Source organism: Bubalus bubalis, chromosome 11 (assembly GCF_019923935.1).
Source record: "Bubalus bubalis isolate 160015118507 breed Murrah chromosome 11, NDDB_SH_1, whole genome shotgun sequence".
Taxonomy (NCBI): domain Eukaryota; kingdom Metazoa; phylum Chordata; class Mammalia; order Artiodactyla; family Bovidae; genus Bubalus; species Bubalus bubalis.
The window spans coordinates 88,125,155-88,146,364 of NC_059167.1; the positions used below are offsets into that span (position 1 = coordinate 88,125,155).

The 21,210-nt window shown below is 42.1% G+C and overlaps 1 non-coding gene across 1 annotated transcript; it reads left to right on the forward strand.

The window, feature by feature from the left end:
• The first annotated feature begins 20,541 nt into the window (after positions 1-20,541).
• On the forward strand, positions 20,542-20,676 carry LOC112577867. Its single transcript, XR_003102069.2, has one exon. It is a non-coding gene; the product is annotated as a small nucleolar RNA SNORA70 (small nucleolar RNA).
• The last annotated feature ends 534 nt before the right edge of the window (positions 20,677-21,210 follow it).

The window sequence follows — 21,210 nt, forward strand, 5'->3', positions numbered from 1 at the left end:
AAGACAAAGACTCACCGTTTAGATTAAAAAGAAATCAACCATATGCCTCTTATAAGAGACACACTCAAAACAAAATGAGGCAAAAAAGATTCAAAAGAACACAAAATGCAAAAATTTAACCTTACATTCATGTGAGTTATAAATGTAACTGTGGTACTTCGTTTCAACTTTGGAGTGGTGGTAGCATATGCGTTCCAGTAGAATTCTAGAATATAAGGATTGCGTATAGACCTATCTGCATTAGCAAAATGTTCATGCTTATCTTATTCCTCCAGGACTCCCCTGCTTTCTTTAAAATGTGCCCAGGAGTTCAGCGTGTGTGCTGTGTGTTTATGTCCTGGTGGAGGGAGGGAGTGGGCGAGTGCTGCTCACTTTCATCTTTTGCACCACAACCAACTAGAAAGTAAGAGTACAGAGCAAACATCTTTGAAAATATGAAAATGGAAGTTGCACCATCACTTCAACTCAGATCTCATCGGTGAGAGCTTAGTCACATGGTCACAGCAATTAGCAAAGTAGGGCTGGAAAATGTGATTTCTAGCTGGGTTGCTCCGGGGCCCAGGAAGGAGAGAACAATTTAGTGGCAATAATTTATCAACCAAAATGATCATCAGTGGTCAGTGCAAGACCCCTCTTTTGTTCCATCCATTCATTCACTCACTCTTTTTGATGACCATCCCACACACCCCCATATACCAATCAACCTATTGTATTTAAAGTACATACTTCTTGTGACTTCCCTGGTGGTCCAGTGGTTAAGAATTCACCTTCCAATGCAGGGGATGTGGGTTCAATCCCTGGTCAGGGAACTAAGATCCCACTTGCCACGGGGCAGGTATGCCACACGCCTGCAAGCCACAACTAGAGAGTCTGTGAATCACAACTACAGAGCCCACACACGCTAGAGCCCACACACCACAACTAGAGAGAAGCCTGCGCACCACAACTAAGACCTAACATCGCCAAAATAAATATTAAAAAAGAATAAATCTTACAAAAGATATTCAAGACTTAAAAAAATAAAGTACATGCTCTGTTTATATTTTGGGGGAAAAAGTAATTTTTGTTTTGTGGGCATGTGATTCTTTCCTTCTGTGGAGTCAATTTTATTGAGGTGGAATTTACTTTCAATAATAGTCAACAGGTCTTTGACAAAGGAGCAAACGCAAATCAATGGGGGAAATAGTCTTTTCAGCAAATGCTGCTACAACACTGGATGTCCATATACCCAAAAAAAAAAAAAAAAAAAAAAGTCTAGACATAGACTTTATACCTTTCATTAAAAACTAACTCAAAATGGATCACAGACCTAATGTAAAATGCAAAATCATAAAATATCTAGAGGAAAACAGGAGAAAATCTAGGTAACTTTGGGTTTAGCAGTGAATTTTTAGATATAACAACAAAAGCATGATTCATAAAACAAAAAATTGACTTTACCAAAATTAAAACCTTCTATTCTGCAAAAGATGCTGTTAAGAGAATGGAAAGGTCACGGACTGAGAGAAAATATTTACAAAACACATATCTGATAAAGGACTTGTATCCAAAACATATAAAAGAACTCTTAAAACTCAACAGTGAAAAACCAAGCAAGCCAACTTAAAAATAGTCAAAACTTCTGAACAGATACTGCACTAAAGAAGATAAATAGGTGGCAAATAAGCATATAAAAGATGCTCACCATAATTTGTCATTAAGGAGTTGCAATTGAATGAATGAGACATATATGCAAGTGCATATTTGACTTTATAATAAATAGTATTCCAAAGTGAGACACCGTTCTGTATTCCACCAGCAATGTATAAGAATTCCAGGTGTTCTGCATCCTCAGCAGCAGTTGGTATTGTGAGATTTTTTGATGTGAGCAATTTTGTGATTTAGTAGTTTGTCACTGTGATATTAATTTTCAACTGCTTGATGACTTTTCATATTGAGGATCTTGTTTATGTTTACTTCCCATCCATACATCTTATGTGATAAAGTGTCTGTTTAAATCTTTCCTTCATTTTTTAAAGCAGGTTGTGTGTTTTACTTTTCTTGTGTTCTGAGTTTTCTTTATGTGTTCTGTGTATAAGTCAGTATCTGAAAGAGTCCATTCAGGAGAATTATTAACAGGAGACTGGAATAATGAAGAACTGACTTGTACAAGTTAGGGAACTCTTGTGAATACAGAATAGCAAGTACAGGGACAGGCACTACTCGCAGGGCTGAGATGGAGTGTCCAAGGAGAAGCTCCACACCCCATTGGAAAGAGCACAGTGTGGCTCCATAGACGGTGGGGATGACATCTCGACAGCTCACAGAGAATTCTCCCTTTGGGAGGATGGGAGACATTGTTCACAGAGAGGTACCATACCTTGGAACTTGCTACAAACTCACCTGAGAGATGCTGGAAGAAGGCGTTCACAGTCAGTGCCTTGTCAGTGGCACAAGACTTCGAGAAGCTTCTGAGGGAATTTTCTAGCAGCTGGGCACTGCTAGTTGCCCTGAGCTACCAGAACTGGGAGCTGGGGAAGGTGCCTCTGCAGGAGCGAGGCAACAGAGAAAGACACACCCTGTAGGGGCCCAGTGCAGGAGACCCTGCACCCTGCAAGGACTCTGGGAAACAGGAAGAAAAAAGTACTTCCTCCTTCGGTTCCTTCCAGTCTCCTCTACTGGCATAACACCAAATGTCCCAGGTGAAATATTTGCACAGTCCACCTCCATGATCATAGAGCAGGCAAAGAAGAACCTGAGAAGTTCAAAATATTTGGATCTGAGAAGAACAAAAATGTTGATGACCTGCACAATTCTTTATCACATGTGTGTTTTGCAAATATTTATCCCAGGCTGTGGTTTGCCTTTTCGTTTTCTTATCAGTGTCTTTAGAAAAGCCAGTGTTTTTAATTTGATCAGGTTCAAGTCTATCAATTTTTTCTTCTGCCATTCATGAATTTTTCTATTCTAAAAAATATCTGCATAACCCCAAATCAAAGATTTTCCCCTGTTTTTTTCTAGAAGCTATAGTTTTCGGTTTATGATCTATTTCAAATTTTTTGTATGTTCATTTTTAAAGATTTTATTTTTCTTTGAGCAATGTTAGGTTTACAGAAAAATGAAGAGGAAGGTACAGATTCTCCATATACCCCCAGCTCCCACACATGCATAGCCTTACCTATTCACAACATCCCCCACCAGAGGGTACTCCTGTTACAACTGATGAATCAGCATTAACACATCCTGATCACCTAAAGCCCATAGTTTCCATTAGAGTTCACTCTTGGTGTTTACATTTTATGGGTTTGGACAAATGTATAATGATATGTGTCCATCATTATGTTATAATACAGAATATTTTCAGTGTCCTATAAATCCTCTGTGGTCCACTTATTCATCCTTCCCTCTGCCTCTGCTATGCATTTATTAAATTGCATCAATTTTAGGTGACATATACACAGTAAATTACAAAAATACATGCATTTACTTTGTGCTCACTCAGTCATGTCTGACTCTTTGCAACTCCTTGGACTGTAGCCCGCCAGGCTCCTCTGTCCATGGAATTCTCCAGGCAGGAATACTGGAGTGGGTTGCCATTTCCTTCTCCAGGGGATCTTCCCAACCCAGGGATCGAACCTGAGTCTCCTGCATTGCAGGCAGATTCTTTACCAACTGAGCCACCTTGACGAGAATATTATTGAGTTGTTTATCTCACTCTGCTTTTTACTTTTGTCACTCAGCACTGTTTTTAAGGTGCATTGTGTTGGTAGCTATGCATCTAATCCCTTGCTTCTCTGACTGCTGCACAATACATAGATCGTGTGCATCTTCCACATTTTACTCACCTACTCCTCCACAGATGGACAATGGATGTCTATGATTGCCCACTCTCAGAAATGACGCAGCAGTGAACATTCTAATCCATATTCTCTAACGGACCTATATGATCATTTGTTTAGTATATCCACCCGAGTTGATTTGCTGGGTCCTAGACTATGCATATATCCACTGATAATTTGTCTATGTAGTGCCAGACTGCTCTCCAGAAAGGCTGACTTCTGCCACCAGCAGCACATGAAAGAGCTTACATCCCCACATGCCTGCAACTCTTGGCATTTTCCAGCTTTCCAATGTTTGCCATCCAACCATCTCATCCTCTATCGCCCTCTTCTTCTTTTGCCTTCAGTCTTTTCCAGCATCAGGGTCTTTTCCAATGAGTTGGCTCTTCGCATCAGATGGCCCAAGAACTGGAGCGTCAGCATCAGTCCTTCCAATGAATATTTAGGTTTGATTTCCTTTAAGATTGATTGGTTTGGCCTCCTTGCTGTCCAGGGGACTCTCAAGAGTCTTCTCCAGTCTCCATTGAATCAATGGACATGAGTTTAGGCCAACTCCGGAAGACAGAGAAGGAGAGGGAAGCCTGGAGTGTTGCAGTCCATAGGGTTGCAAAGAGTCAGCCACAACTTAGCGACTGAACAACAATGTGTGTGAGTCTAAGTGGAAGGTGATATTTCATTGTTGTCCTAATTTAACTTCTCATTATTGATGGTTCTAATTCTTAATAATTCTATTCATTTGCCTGTTTGGGTGACCACCTTTACAAACTGCCTGTTGATAAACTTCACCCATTTTCTTCTATATGACCTGCTACGTTTCACTTACTTGGAATTTAATTTGCTCTTCCTTTTCTAGTTTCCCAATATGGAAGCTTATATCATGGATTTTAAATCTTTCTTCTTTTCTAAGACATACATCAATGCTACAAGCACTGCTCTAAGCACCGCTTTGCTGCATCACACAACTTTCGATAAGTTGTATTTTCATTTTCATTTAGTTCCAAATAGTTTAAATTTTCTCTTGAGACTTCTTCTTTGACCCATGTGTTATATACTGTTCAATTATCTTGGGATTTTCCAGCTATCTTTGTTATTGATTTCTAGTTTAACTCCACTGTGATCTGAGGGCAGACATCGTATGATCTCTGTTTTAAGTTTGTTAAGGTGTGTTTTATGGCCCAGAATGTGGCCAGTCTTGGTAAATGTGCCATATGAACTTGATAAGAATGCATATTCTGAAGTTGTTGGATAGACATCAATTATACCCACTGGATTGATATATTTTGTGTTCTACTGTATCCTCATGGATTTTCTGCCTGGTCAGTCTGTCTGTTTCTAATAGGGATGATGAAGTCTCCAACTACGATAGTACATTCTTCTATTACTTCTTGCAGTTCTATCAGCTTTGCCTCGGACACATTGATGGTCTACAGTTAGGTGCATATTTGTTAAGGATTATTAGGTCTTTTTGGAAAATTGATCCTTTTATCATATAATGCCTCTCTTTATCCTTGATAACTTTCCTTGCTCTGTAGGCTTCTCTGTCTGAAATTAATATGAAAGGGAAGTGAAAGTGGTGGTCACTCAGTCATGTCCAACTCTTTGCAACCCCATGGACTAGAGTCCACCAGGCTCCTCTGTCCATGGGATTCTCCAGGTAAGAATACTGGAGTAGGTTGCCATGCCCTTTTCTGCTTTCTCCTAATTGATGCTATCATGGTATAGCTTTCTCCATTCCTTTACTTTTAAACTGTTTATGCCTTTATATTTAAAGTGTGTTTCTTATAAGCAGCATAATTGGGTCATATTTTTTAATCCATTCTGACACTTTCTGTCTTTCAGTTCGTATATTTAGATCATTGACATTTGAAATGATTGTTGATATAGTTGGATTAGTATGTACTATATTTGCTACAGTTTTCTATATGTTACCCTAGTTTTTTGTTCCTATTTTTGTCCTCTAATTTTTGTCTGCCATTTGTGGTTTTAATTGAACACTTTTACATGATTCCATTTTCTCTCTTTTCTTAGCATATTAGTTATGCTTCTTTTTAAACGTTTTTTAGAGGTTATCTAGAGTTTGCAATATACACTTTGACTAATCTAAGTTCATTTTCAAATGTCCCTACACCACTTCATAGGTACTGCAAGTACTTCGTAATAGCCAAGTATTCTTAATTCCTTCTTCCCATGCCTTGGATTATTACTGTCACTCATCTCACTTATACATAAGCTATAATCAATGAGTACATAGTTGTTGTTATTATTTTGAGCAAACTGGTACATGTTAGGGGGACTTCCCAGGTGGCGCTAGTGGTAAAGAACCCACCTGCCAATGCAGGAGATGTAAGAAATGTGGGTTTGATCCCTCGGCTGGTAAGATCCTCTGGAGGAGGGCATGGCCACCCACTCCAGTATTCTTACCTGGAAAATCCCAGGACAGAGGAGGCTGGCAGGGTACAGTCCATAGGGTCACACAGAGTCGGACATGATAGAAGTGACTTAGCATGCATGCACATACATGTTAGCTCAATCAAGAATAAGAAAATGAAAAGCTTTTAATTTTACCATCACTTATTCCTTCTCTAACACTCTCCCTTTCTTTATGTAGGTCTAAATTTCTGACCTATATCATCTCTTTACAGGCTTCCTTAGTGGCTCAGATGGTAAAGGATCTGCCTCAAAGCAGGAGACTCAGGTTTGCCAGGTGGGTAAGATCCCCCAGAGAAGGGAATGGCTAACGACTCCAGTAGTCTTGCCTGGAAAATTCCATGGACAGAGGAGCCTGGTGGGCTACAGTCCCACAAAGAGTGGGATACAAAGAGTTGGATACAATTGAGCAACTAACACATTCACTTTCTCTCTGGAGAACTTTTAACATTTCTTACAGGACCGGTTTACTGGCAACAAATTCCTTTAATTTTTGTTTGGCTGAGAAAGTCTTTATTTTTCCTTCACTCTGGAAGGATAATTTCTCAGGATACAGAATTCTAAGTTGATGAGGTTTTTTCCCTCTCAGGACTTGAAATATTTCACTGCACGCTCTTCTTACTTGCATAATTTCTGAGGAGAAGTCAGATGTAATTCTGATCTTTGTTCCTCTGTAGAGGTTTCTTTCAATATTTTTTATTTACCTTTGACTTTCTGCAGTTTGAAGATAATATGCTTAGGCATGTAGGTTTGTTTGTTGTTGTTATCTTACTTAGTGTTCTCTGAGCTTCTTGGATCTGTGTTTTGGTGTCTGATTTTAATTTGGGGAAATTTTCAGCCAATATTGCTTCAAATATTCCTTCCATTTCTTTCTCTCATTCTTTAGCATTCCTATTATGTGTATGTTATGCCTTTTGTGGGATATCCCTGGGGATTCAGTGGTAAAGACTCTACCTGCCAATGCAGGAGATGAGGGTTTGATTCCTGGGTTAGGAAGATCCCCTGGAGATAGAAATGGCAACTCACTCCAGTATTCTTGCCTAGGAAATCCCATAGACAGAGAAGCCTGGCAGGCTACAGTCCATGGGGTTGCAAAAGAGTCAGACACAATTAGTGACTAAACAACAGCAACAACACACCTCTTGCCATTGTTCCACAGTCCTTGGATATCCTGTTCTGTTTTATTCCAGTCATGTTACTCTTTGCTTTTCAGTTGTGTAAGTTTCTATAGACATATCCTCAGGTTCAGAGATTCTTTCCTCAACCACATCCAGTCTTGGCTGTGCTGGGTCTTTGCTGCGGCACTTGGGGACTTCTCTTGTTGCAGAGCATTGTCTCTAGAGCATGCTGGCCCACTGGTTGGAGTGTGTGGGCTCTCTATTGTGGCATGTGGGCTTAGTTGCCCGCAGCATGTGGGATCTTAGTTCCCCAACCAGGGATCGAATCCGAATTGCAAGGCAAATTCTTAACCCCTGGACCACAAGGGAAGTCCCCAAAGGCGTTCTTCATTTCTTTTAAAGTGTTTTTGATCTCTAGTACTTCTTTTGGATTCCTTTTTAGAATTTCCATCTCTCTGCTTATATTGCCCATCTGTTCTTGCACGTTGTTTATTTTATCCATCTAAGTGCCCTTAGTATGATAATCAGAGTTATTTTAAAACCTAGTCTGATAATTCCAACAGCTCTGCCAGATCTGAGTCTGGTTCTGTACTTGCTCTGTCTCTTCAAATTTTTTTTTTTTTTGCCTCTGAGCATGCATTATAATTTTTTGGAAAGTCACTCATGATGTACTGGATACAAGACACTACAATAAGTAAGCCTGTCATTATTTGGTAAAAGGGGGAGTGGGAAGGAGAGTCCTCGAGTCCTACGATAAGGTCTTAGTATTTTGTTTTAGTTTTTGAACTTACGGCTGCACTGGGTCTTCACTGCTGCACGTGGGCTTTCTCCGGTTGCAGCGAGCAGGGGCGGCTCTAGCTGTGGTGTTGAGGCTTCTCACCGGGGCGGCTTCTCTTGCTGCAGAGCATGGACTCTACAGCATGCAGGCTTCAGTAATTGTGGTGCATGTGCTCAAATGCTCTGGGACATGAAGGATCTTAGTTCTAGCATCAGGATCAAACCTGCATTGGCAGGCAGATTCTTAACCACTGAACCACCAGGGAAGTCCAAGTCTCACTTTTTTAGTGAGTTTGTACCTCTGGATTGTGAACCTTATAAGTGCTTCTCAGTCTTTTTCCCCTGTTCGATTACACAGGATGGCTAAAGCTGGCTGGAGTTGGGGTTTTCCTTGCCCCACATTGGTCAGACTCTGCTAAAACCCCAGCAGATTACACTCAGGTTAAACAGCCTCTTCTGGGGTGTTAGGAAGAATGGAACCTTCTGATATATTTCAAAATGGTTACTTTTTGTCTCCCCCTGCTGGAAGCATGACCCAATTGTCCTCTGACATTTGCTGTGAGAACCTGGTCGAGCTCCTAGAGGTAAAACTCACAAAAGTTTAGATGTCCCTATAAGACTGGCCCCTCCTGGAGTTTTAAACCTCAGGCTTGTCCACAGCTGAGGCTTGCCTCTCCCACTGCTGGCTCTCAGGGAGGTGTCTATGAATTTTTGCTCTGCTAAGTTGCGAGTGTCCACATGTCTGTGTCTTCACTTTTTGAAGCAATGGTTTGCCCTGTGTCCTAAATTCTCTGACAGGTCCAAAGAGAGTTGTTTATTCTCAGTTTGTTCAGTTTTTCCTGAACAAATAGACTTTCAATCTCCTTACTTGCCCAATTGGAAACTGAAGTCTCTTGCATTTTGGTTTGCATGACTTACTTGTATATTCTTTGTAGTAATTCATTATCATTTTTAGGTTTTATAAATATCTGCTCCCATTATATCACCTGTTGTCCATGGTATCCTCTTTTGAACAGAAATCCTTAATTTTGACATCAACAAATTAATCCACCTTTTCCCTTCTGGTTTGTGCTTTTGAGGTTTTATATAAGGAGTTCCTCTCTCAACCCAAGTTCCAAGATACTCTTTTATACTTTCTTCTATTAACTTTAGAGTTTTACTTTTCACATTGAAGTCTTTTGTCATTTATAGTGTACATTTTTATTTGGTGTCAGGCAGGAATCCCATTTCATTTTTCTCCATCAAGTAAGATGGTTAACCTGCCCCTTCTTCATTCACGTGTAATGCCTCACATCATGGTCTGATTTTGAGTTTTCTATTCTTTCCTATGCTCTATTGGTCTGTTTTTATGCAAAATACTCTTTGTTTTGCTTTGTCTGTCTGGCTTTTTACATGACTTTGTAGTGTACTGCTGTTCATTCTTGTAAGGCTACTTAATCCTGCTCATCCGTATAAATTTTAGAATAAGTTTATCAAGTTCCTGGAAAACATATCTGAAATGTTCATTGGGATTTCATTGCATATATAAATTAATTCACAAAGAACTGACTCCTATCTAGTATTGTCATTCCATTCAGGAGCATAACATTTCCCTTAATTTCTTAAGGTTAATTTATATATCCTTTATTAGAGTTTTAAGGCTTTCTTATATGTTCTTGATTAAGGTCATTCCTAGGTATTGTGCAGGCTCTTTTGCTGGCATTGTAACTAGAAGTTAGTTAGACTGCTGGTGAAGAGAAATGCTATAGATTTATATTGTAGGTTAATACATCTAGCGATTTTACTGAATTCTCTTAATAATCTGTTGCTTCTCTTTACTCTTTGTTTTTCAAGGCAGTTTATCCATCTTCTACCCCTTTTCCCCTTTGGTAACCATAAGTTTGTTTTCCATGCCTGTGAATCTGTTTCTGTTTTGTAAATAAGTTCATTTGCATTATTTGTATCATATTTTAAGTTCCACATATAAGTGATATCATATGGTATTTGTCTTTCTCTTTCTGACTTATTTCACTTAGTATGATAATCTCTGGGTCCACCCATGTTTCTGCAAATGGCCTTATTTCATTCAGCCATTTAGAAATTGCCGAATAGTATTCTATTAAAGAAGATGTGATATATACCGTATCTCTCTCTCAGATATATATGAGATACAGATATATCTCCATCCTTCTTTATTAATTCAATGATAATAGTTTTTTTAATATTTATTTATTTTTAATTGATTGATGATTGCTTTATAATATTGGTTTGATTTCTGTCATATATCAACATGAATTAAGTGTATATATGTCCCCTCCCTCTGGAATCTCCCTCCCACCGCCCATCCATTACCACTCCTCTAGAGCCCCAGTTTGAGTTCCCCAAGTCATACAGCAAAGTCACATTGGCTATCTATTTATATATGTTAGTGTATATGCATCCATGCTACTCTCTCCATTCATCTGACCCTCTCCCTCCTCTTCCCCCTGCCCCACCCGTAACTCTGTTCTCTATGTCTGCATCTCCACTGCTGCTCTGCAAACAGATTTGTCAGGATCATCCTTCTAGATTCCATATATATGCGTTTATATACAATATTTGTTTTTCTCTTTCTGATTTACTTCACTTCGTATAATAGACTCTAGGTTCATCCAGCTCATTAGAACTGACTCAAATGGATTCCTTTTAATGGCTGAGTAGTATTCCATTGTGTATATGTACCACAGCTTCTTTATCCATTCATCTGTTAATGGACAGCTAAGTTGCTTCCATGTCTTGGCTATTGTAGATAATGCTGCAGTGAGCAATGGTGTACACATGTCTTTTTCAGTTTTAGTTTCCTCAGGGTGTACAACATGATGATTGTTTTATCTCTGTTAATGCTTCTCTTGTTCTTTCTTTGCAATAGCTTTTTCTAGAACTTCCCTTATTACATGCTGAATGTTAGCAGTAGAGTTGGATTCCTTATTTTTTTCCAGATCTTAAAAAGAACACATTTAAAGTCTCTATTAAGTATGATGTTTAATAAAGTTTGCTTTAAGTTTTTTGATATATCACCCTTACCAAGTTAAAAAAGTCTCTCCTATATCCAGTTTGCTAAGTTATTATTGGATTATAAATAGGTAATGAGCTTTAGCAAATGCTTTTTCTTCACCAGTTGAGATAATTGTATGATTTTTTTCCCCTTTATTAATGCGGTGATTTCTGGTGTTGAACCAAACTGAAATTCCTGGGATAAATCCTACTTGATCAAAATAGATTTTAAAAAATATATGACTGGGTTAGTTAGCTGATATTTTATATAGGATTTATATATATATATATATATATATATCACAGTTAAAACAAGCCTATTCTTTTCATTTATTTCTGTGTCTTTACTGATTTTGGAACCCAGATTACACCAGTTTCATAAAATGATCTGGGCAGCTTTTGCTCTTTCTAATCTTTCTGGAAAAACTTATACAAAATAGGAATTAACCATTCCTTAAGTTTGGCACAACTCCAGAAGTTCATAAAATTTTTACTACCATGACTCCTCCAGCCTCATTGTCTTCTACCGTTTACCACATGTTTTGGAAGATTGGTTTAAATTAATAAGTGTACACCTTTTTCTTTCCCCAGGTGACTGCATGCTATCAAGTACACACAGCCCTTAAGAATGGTGCCAGCAGGGGACAAGGGTTTGATCCCTGGCCCAGGAAGATTCCACAAGCTGTGGAGCAACTAAGACCATGTGTCATAGCTACGGAAGCCCGTGCATCTAGAGCCTGAGCTCTGCAGCAAGAGAAGTCACCACAGCGAGAAGCCCACGCGCCACAATGGAGCGCAGCTCGCACTCACTGCAACAGAAAGAGGCTGCATCAAGCAACAAAGACCCAATGTGGCAAAAAAAAATTTTTTTAAAGAATGGTGCCCTCACAAAGTCAAGGTCATCCATTTCAACTGGACTGTCAACCCATTTACTCTCTGGAAGCAAAAGGATAAGGCATCCCTCAGCCCCACCTCAAGCCTCCTCCTTGGCCCTCGCCTTTCACATTTGAATAAATGACTCAGCCTCCTACTCTACTGAGCCAAGGGGACTCCTAGAGACTAGCTCTCCTGCGTCTCACCTTAGCTACCTACAGTGACTACATAGCCGAAGCCAATCACACCTCTTTCTACTCTGAGAACGAGATGTCCCTTCTTAAATCCAAGATAATTCCTGTAAATGTGCTTCAAAACCCCATCCCTCTCTCCCAGTGACCTCACTCCTTTAGACAGCCTCTTTCTCCTGAAATTGAAACCCTCCCTCTCTACAGGGCTCCTTCTCCTCAGACCAGCAACATAATCAAATCTCACCCATCCCCAAAAAATCCCTCCTTTGTGTGCGTGGGACAGGCATTCTCACACACTGCAGGTGGGAGTGTAAATTGGCAAGATCTTTCTGGGAAGCAATTTGGTAACCTGAATCAAAAGCCTGAAAAATATTTGCACTCTTTGTCCCAGTAATCCTACCTCCAGAAATCCATCTAAGGAAGTAATCAGAAATGCTGACAAGGAGAGATGTTTAAAGATGTTAATCTCACTGTTATTTTAATAGCAAAAATTGGAAACTAAAGGTTCAACAATCGGGGATAAGCTAAATAAACTGTACTTAAATATAATGAAATTTTGTGCAGTCACTAAAAATATAATTTTAAAAAACTGTTCATGAAGCAACGTTCTAAGTGAAAACAGCAGCATATAAAAAATATATACAGTGGTGCTAATTTTGTTATATATATATATGGCTAATGCTTCTGGAACGTTAGCTATTATATACATCCTGTCCCTCAGTCTTCACAATATTCCTCTACAGTTAATACTGTTGTTCACATTTTGTAGAGAAAGAAACCAACTAGAAAGAAAGACATCAGTGTTTCCCTTCTTTTATAGGGCAGAAGGGGGGGGGGGTGGTTACTGCTAAATTTCTTCATACTCTTTTGTACTTTCTAACTCTTTAATAAAGAGGTATTACTTTTTATCAAGGGCTTCCCTGGTGGCTCAGAGGTTAAAGCGTCTGCCTGCAATGTGGGAGACCTGGGTTCGATCCTTGGGTCAGAAAGATTCCCTGGCGAAGGAAATGGTAACCCACTCCAGTATTCTTGCTTGGAGTATCCCATGGACGGAGGAGCTTATATATGTGTGTAATGAATAATTCGAGCAATACAGAGAAAACGAAAACCCTCTTCCCACTATTGCTATTCCAATCAGCAGAGACAGAGACAGTCCACTGTGGATAGTAGGGCTGTTTTATATTTGCTTTTAATTTATATTTGGCTTTGGTATTTGTATTTTTCAATTTTGTCTGTAGACATATACAATTGAAAAAGCAAACGTGATCGTCTTACCAAGTCAGTACTTAAAATTTGACAATTCGAGCCCTTTCAGCCGCTGTCTTTTGGTTTCTACGCTAGGGGATGTCCAGGGCCCCTTTCTGCTGGAGTGGCCCAGTTTAATTTTATCAATCGAGGAACCATTTCTAACCGCGCCTGGCCGTCCCATGAGCTGTGGGTTTAAGGCCTGGAGAACCGAGTTCTTGTCCTACTTCTACCATACAACCAGAGGCTAACGGCTTTTTCTCTCCGGGAGCCAGGTTCCCCGTCCTTCGGATGGGGTAACAGCTCTTGCCTGCCCACGTGAAGGGGACATGGTGACTTTCCAAAAGGCTGATGGCTGTGGCTGGTTAAGTGCTGCCCGCAAAGCAGTGCTCTTCAGGCTCCTCCCTTCTGCCTCTCCTTCCGATTTCCCTGCAGCCTGAGGGATTCTTCAACTTGTCTGGAGTAGAAAAGAGGGCCAAAGGGCCGCAGAAAGGGAAGGGTCACGGTCCCCAGGAAAACGCTGGAGGTCCAGAGGCTCGAGATTGGTTTTTGGGCCCCCTCCAGCTCACTCGAGTCTTCCGACTGACATCGGCGGCGGAGGATTCTGGAGGCAGGAGCAAAAAAGAAATACCTGGAGTGCAGCGGCGTGTAGCATGGAAAAGCACTTAAGGGCTGAAGACGCTGCCTGGCGTCCCCCTTCCAAAGCGCATTTTCAAGCCTTTGCAGCAGCGAGCGGGTGCAGCGCCCACGGCCTTCTTCCGCGGAGCTGCCGCCCTCTAGTGGCCGCATGCAAATATTACAGCTGCTCTGTAGGCCCCGCCTCCCGCTACAGGGGCTGAGCTGCCCCTCACATCCTCGAAGTAAGGGGCCCTTGGAGAGCACCCAAAGAAGACTGACACCTGGCAGAAAGTGAAGCCAGGCCTGGGTGAACCAGGACTGGAACCTGGGACTCCAGATGCCCCACCCAATAGATGCTTACAACTTCTCGATATCTTTTAAGCAAAAGGCACCAGGCAATGATGAAGATTTTATTCAGGCTGTTGCAGTAGGAAAAAGGTTCATTCATGAGAACCATCTCAAAGAAAAGGAAGGGTCCTGAGATTTTAGAGAGGCAGGTAAACCAGGGAGTCATCAGCCTGTCTCGTAGGAATAGCAAGAGGTGTAGATGGGTTGGTTGTTTTCTTGGAATATGTGAGAGCAAAGTAGCCCTGTTTCCCCAGAACTTAAAGACGTGGGGGAATTTCTTAACCACAGTTGCCTTTCAGGAGCACAGGACTCAGATGAAGTTCAACACTGTCATAATGGAGCAGGCTGCAGGAGGGCCACTTAAGAGGTGAGGGTAGTGAGGCCCAGGTCATGCATCAATGGGTTTTAGTGCCTGAGGCAAAATTCCAACCTGCAGATAATTAAGACAGCAAGGTGACCCCAATCTGAAGTTGAAAGCTCGCCCTAAGAGTAAAATCGTCCAGTCGGTGTGCAAGGGAGGAGCCCAGCCTGCCCCAGAAATGGCCTGTGCTCAGTCATGGCTTTCGGTTTGATGGAGCGCATCAGCAATGTGCTGGGATCACCCAGGAAAAGTGTTGGGATTTACCACAGGAAAGGCAGGATGGTGGCTGTGAAGATAACGTGGAGTCCCCTAGTCAAGCTGGGGAAGGGCCAGTACGGGGGCAATTCTGGGACGCAGCTCCCGGGTCACTCTGTTAGCCAGTCGGTCTCTGTCTCTGGCCCCCAGTCTGTCTCTCTTCCTACCCAGCCTCTTTTCTCACTCACAGTCTCTACTCACCCATAACTTCAACTGGCACTTGGCCACTCGCAGTTACCCCAGCCCCCAAGTCTACCCAACCTCCAGCTATAGAGCCCACCAGGAACTGAAGCTTCCTCTGGGTCTTTTAAGACCCCTCCCCAAAGCTAGCCTATGTTTTCAAGCCAGGCCCCAAGTCACTGACTACCCTGCCATGCCTCTGGCAGGCAGCCCACCCAGGTCCCTCGGTTGTTCAGGGTGGCGTGGATGAATTAAATGACCTGCTTCTCATAGGGGCTGGGACAGGACAGCCAGTCTTAGAAGCATTGGGAGCAGCTGCGTCCAAGTTACCCGGCGCTGCAGTCTGAGAAGCCAGGCTGGAAGTGTCATCATGTCCAGGCACTGAGCCCACCTATGGGTCCTACGCTTTGCCTACAGGAGGTGCTGACTGAAGAGCGTGGTCTGACTGACCGGAGAGAAAAGGACTCCAGTGTAACAAGCCTGGTCTGTGGTCCTAGCAGTACTACTGGCCTGACCCAACTGCCCAGTCTCCTTGCCGGACATCTTGGCATGAGGGCTCATGCCCTAGGAGAGTAGTTTGTCAAACCTGGCTCTCTGCTGCGTGTTTTGGCTTGGTCTGAGAGCTAAGACTGACACTTCTTACATTCTTAAAGGCAAATCATCAAAAGAAGAATGATATAGCAAGACACAGGGTCATTATATAAAACTCAAATTTCAGTGTCCATAGATAAAACTTTTTGGGAACCTGACTATGCCCATTCATTTATGTACTGTCTCCGGCTCTTTGGGCTGCAGAGGTGAATACCTGTGACCAAGCCTAAGACGGTTACTATCTAGCATCAACAGAAACTGTTTGCCGACTCCTGCGCAACCCTAGCCTGATGCTGCAAGCTGCAAAAATCACCGCTGGCACTGGGGCCTGCTCATCAAGAGGGTTCCAGGAGTCAATCCAGGTGCTTTTTCTCCAGAAGGAGCCAGCAGCAGTAATGACTTGAAAGGCTGATCCGAGGAGCAGTTGAATTTCTCCCAGTAAATGAATCACTGGCTTCCTGATCCATAGATCAGCCTCGCTGCATCAGCTAGAATAACCCTATCCTCAGTCTGACTTGGAGACTGTCAGGCAAGGATCTTTCCTTACAGGTGACAGAAACCTAGTGTGGACCATCTAAAAGAAATGAGACCGGGATTAAGATGACCTGGCATGTGGCACGGAATCCCATGCTGGCTGGATGGCTGGACTGTAGGGATGCGTAGGGCCTTGCTCAGACCTGGGACAGCCTGGCCCCACTCTCCAGATGCCCTCTGCACATCACCACCTCAACCTGTTCCAGGCTGCATCTTACACCATTAGCCCTCAAAGAGGGGTAAGCTGACCCAAGTCCAAACATCCTGAAGAAACATGGGCTCTGATTGGCATGTTCAGATGCCCCCTTTTCCACTGGACAGAATGGCTTTCTATAACCAGGGAGGGGTGCTGGAGGTAGGGGACAGCAGTGCCAGAATGCCTATCTTTTTTAGTCTTTATTTGGTATTTATTTGGTTGCACTGGATCTTAGCTGCAGCACATGGGCTCTTCCATCTTTGTTGCGGCACGTGGGATCTTTAGTTGTGGCATGCAAACTCTTAGTTGCGGCATGTGGGATCAGGTTCCCTGACCAGGGGTCAAACCCAGGCTCCCTGCATTGGGAATGTGGAGTCTTAGCCACTGGACCACCCGGGAAGTCCCTAGAATGGGTGTCTTTACTGTGCTTCTCTGGTATGTCTCTGTTACCTCTCTGCCCTGGCCATTCTGTCATGAATGCCCTTACCACCCCCTTGGGAGGCAGGCTCTGCCCTCCTTCCAGACTCAAGTTGGCTGTCACCTCCTCTTGGAAGCACCTACCCCCACGCTTGGGGTGCCCTTCCTTTGTGCCCCCACGGGATGCTCCCTTCCTGCTTCCTTTCTGCCCCCCATCCCCCAGCTCATCCAAGCTCAGGAGTTATTGGAAGTCTCAGCCATGTCTCATCCTCAGGCCCTGGGACCCAGAGGAGGTTCAGGAAATGTTTCCTAGATAACTGATTGGAGAGCTTAGATTCAGTAGTGGGGGTGATTTTTCAAAAGGGGATCCCAGGATTTCCTTTCTCACAGGCTGCAGGGTAGCAAGTTCAACTCTAGAGTTTTAATTCCTGCTTCACCACAGACTAGTTAGGCAAGTTACCTAAGCTTCTGTTTCCTGACTCCCTCAGTTCCGGCTCTGTAGCGCAATGGATAGTGCATTGGACTTCTAACTCCCTCAGTTCCTCATCTGTAAGATGGAAATACTAAGAGCACCTATCAGTATAGGTACTGTTGATCCAATCAGACACTGCTGTTGTGAGGTTAAATTAGATACTGCTTAGCACAATTCCTGGAACAGTATACATACTCGTTATTATATGATTGTTTTTATCATATGTCCTTCTCACTCTCCAGTAGAACTCAATGCTGGCTCCAATAGCTGTGCAGAGAACAGGATACCCTTTCTTCTAGCCCCTGATGATCCAAAAACAATCATTACTCCATCAATAAAACACAGGATCAGTCTGGAGCCTCACTAGACTTCTGTAACAAAGGTAATCATATGTAAAGTTTTGTGGAAAATATAATAAGGAAAAATACCAAGCAATCTAATATACTTTGGCATATCTTTTCCAGTCTTCTATTCTTATGAACATTAAATGTAGTTTTAACCATATTGTATATTTGCATTCTGTTGTCCATAGTAGCATCATATCCAATAACATCAATAACAGAAAAAACAACCCAGTCCAAAAATGGGCAGAGGACCTAAACAGACATTTCTCCAAAGAAAACATACAGATGGTCAATAGGCACGTGAAAAGAGGCTCAACATTGCTAAGTATTAGAGAAAGGCAAATCAAAACTACAATGAGGTACCAGTTCACACTGGCCAGAATAGCCACCATTAAAAAGTCTACAAATAACAAGCGCTGGAGAGGATGTGGAGAAAATCGAACTCTCCTACGCTGTCGGTTGGAATGTAAATTGGTGCAGCCACTACGGAAAATAGTACACAGGATGCTCAGAAAACTGAAACTAGAGCTGCCACATGACCTAGCAATCCCACTGCTGTGTGTAAACCCAGACAAAACTATCATAGAGAAGATACATTCTCCCCTAGCAGCACTGTTCACAATAGCCAAGACATGGAAGCAATCTAAGTTTACTGACAGAGAAATGGATAAAGACTGCGGTACACACACACAGTGGAATATGACTCAGCCATAAAAAGAGTGAAATAATGCCATTTGCAGCAACATGAATGGACCTAGAAATTACCATTTTAAGCAAGGTGAGAAAGAGAAAGATATAGTAGCATCATATCATGTCTGCTAAGTTATAGATAATGCTGAACACACCATTTCCCAACTTTTCAAGAAAGATAACTATTTTTAAGTTACAACCACGACTCATACAGAAACAAACTGAACACATATAAAGGTATTCTTTAACTCATTATTAACCAGGGGCTCAGGAAGATACTATAACCAATTCAAAGGTGAAAGTACAGAACAAACACATTTAGAGAAATACTGAGATGAATGTGCAAATGGAATAAAAACTGGCTTCCTAAAAACAAAAACTGGCTTCCTGCACAGTGGAGAAGGGAAGACAACTGAATGACCACTGAACTGAATTTTTTCAGGTCCCTAAATGTATCTGCTGCTGGCGGACTCAGCCATTGTACTGTGAAAGGTTGTGACCCAGGAAAAGCCCACACAGTTGGATTGCTTTTGAAGGATGAAGGTATCGTACAGTCTAAGACAGGAATATACCAGATCCAGCTGGCCAGGCTGCTCATGAGGAGACACTCACGGATCACCTAAAAGTGAAGTAGAAAGGGAATCTTGCTACCAAGCGAGTTAAAAAACCAATTTGGATGGTACAATTGATTTTATAGTAACACATATACAATAATATATGCTACAATATAGAAATGTCTATAGGAATATATGCCAGACAAGTGTTTATCTCTGGAAGGTAGAGCTGTGAAGGATTTTCATTATTTTGGGGTTTTTTTTTAGGGGGGGAATGTTGCACTCTTTGAATTATTTACAATGAACCTGTATTACTTTCATAATTTTTAAAATAAGGAAGATGGCAGTTTCCATGCTACACACTAAGACTTTATGGATGCTTTCAGATATTCATTCATGCAATCTTCCTGAAAGAATTACTCAAATTACTCAACTACATACAGACTCCAACCCACTGATACATAAATTGAAATCGGGAATTTAAGGAAATGCAGTATGACTGATCATATTTTTCAAGATGTAATGTGTGTATCTGTGCATATGTTCGTGTACATGTATGCATGCATTTATGTGAGCATCCCTCTTGTTCATCTCATGTGGTGACGTGGACACACTTCCATTCGACCTGGTGCATCTTTGAAACGGCCCCAACCGCTGGGACGCAGCAGCAGTGACTGAATGATTTCTGAGGCTAGGTCATCACGCAGCATTCATCCGCCTGACTCTCTCTTGGGGGCGAGGCGGCAGGGGGATGCTTGCCCTTGGAGCTCGGCCTCTACATTTCAAGGAAGTGCAGGCTACACAAGAACTATGTGTGGAATTCTGGTTAACAGCCCCAGCCAGGCCCCCAGAGCCAAACACGAGTGAGCAAACCTTCAGATGATTAAGGCCAAGCTAGGGACTCAAGCTTTTAAGGCTTCCAGCTGAGGCCTCCAACATTCGTGGAGAGACCAGGCATCCCTGTCATACCTTGTCTAACTTCCTGATGAAGGAAACTCCACTCAATGTTACATGGCAGCCTGGAGGGGAGGGGAGTTTGGGGAAGAATGGATACAAACATATGTATGGCTGGATCGCTCTAATCACAATTTAATTGACTATACTCCAATATCCAATAAAGTTTTTTAAAAAATTAGTAAATAAATACCTGATGCACAGAAAATACAAGAGATAATAAATGATTATTGCTCTAAGCCATTAAAGTTCTGGGGGGGGGCTAATATGTATAATCATAGTGACTGAACACACAATATACATGGTCACCACTTAAACAGAGAATTCAATAAAAATAATTGTCACAAACATGGTTAAAATTTGAATGACAAATTCCAATTTTTGAATAAAGAAGACTTACATAGTTTTGAAAAAGATAAGATAACTAAGCCTTTATTGGAAAGGTGTGGAAGTAAGGAACTGGAAAACTTCTTACCTTACATTGCAAGAGAGACAAAAGTTGTAGATTTTTCTTGAATGTGAGAGTTGGAGAAACATGGGTTCCATAAAATGCTTTACCGTCTTGTTTGCAGCCAGTTAAGCCAACTGAGTTCTTTTCTGCGTGGAGGCCTGGTGTGCGATGGCGGCAAGCAGCAGCCTCCCCCGCGGCGAGTGCAGCCGGCTGCCTGCAGGCATTGCCTGAGGGAACCCTGGAGACAGCCCTTTCCAGTGGACATTCAGGACTGGATGCTGTCCCTAGTCTCGGCTCCAGGCTTGTATCCAAGGTGCCTCTGGAAAGCCCAAGGGCACAGTGGTCAACACCCACATAGGCCAAGTCATAACGCCCATCCACACCACGCTGCAGAACAAGGAGCATGTGACTGAGGCCCTGCGCAGGGCCGACTTCAGGTTACCTGGCCGCCAGAAGACCCACATCTTCAAGAAATGGGGATTCACTGAGTTTAATGCAGATGGATTTGTAAACATGGTGGCCAAGAAGCAGCTCACCCAGGATGGCTGTGGGGTCACATACGCCCCTAATGGTATGTGATTAGGGCCCTGCATCCATGAGAGCCTTGCCCCTTCCTTACTCATGCCCATCAATAAACCCTACCTTCCTGTCCAAAAAAAATCTTGAAGGTGTCAGCAGAATTAAAACAATAAGCTGTATACTTTCCAAATCACAGAAGATTAAATAAATCATACCTATCACAGAAGGCAAGAAAAAAGAGAAAGCTTAGATCAAAACATGAAAA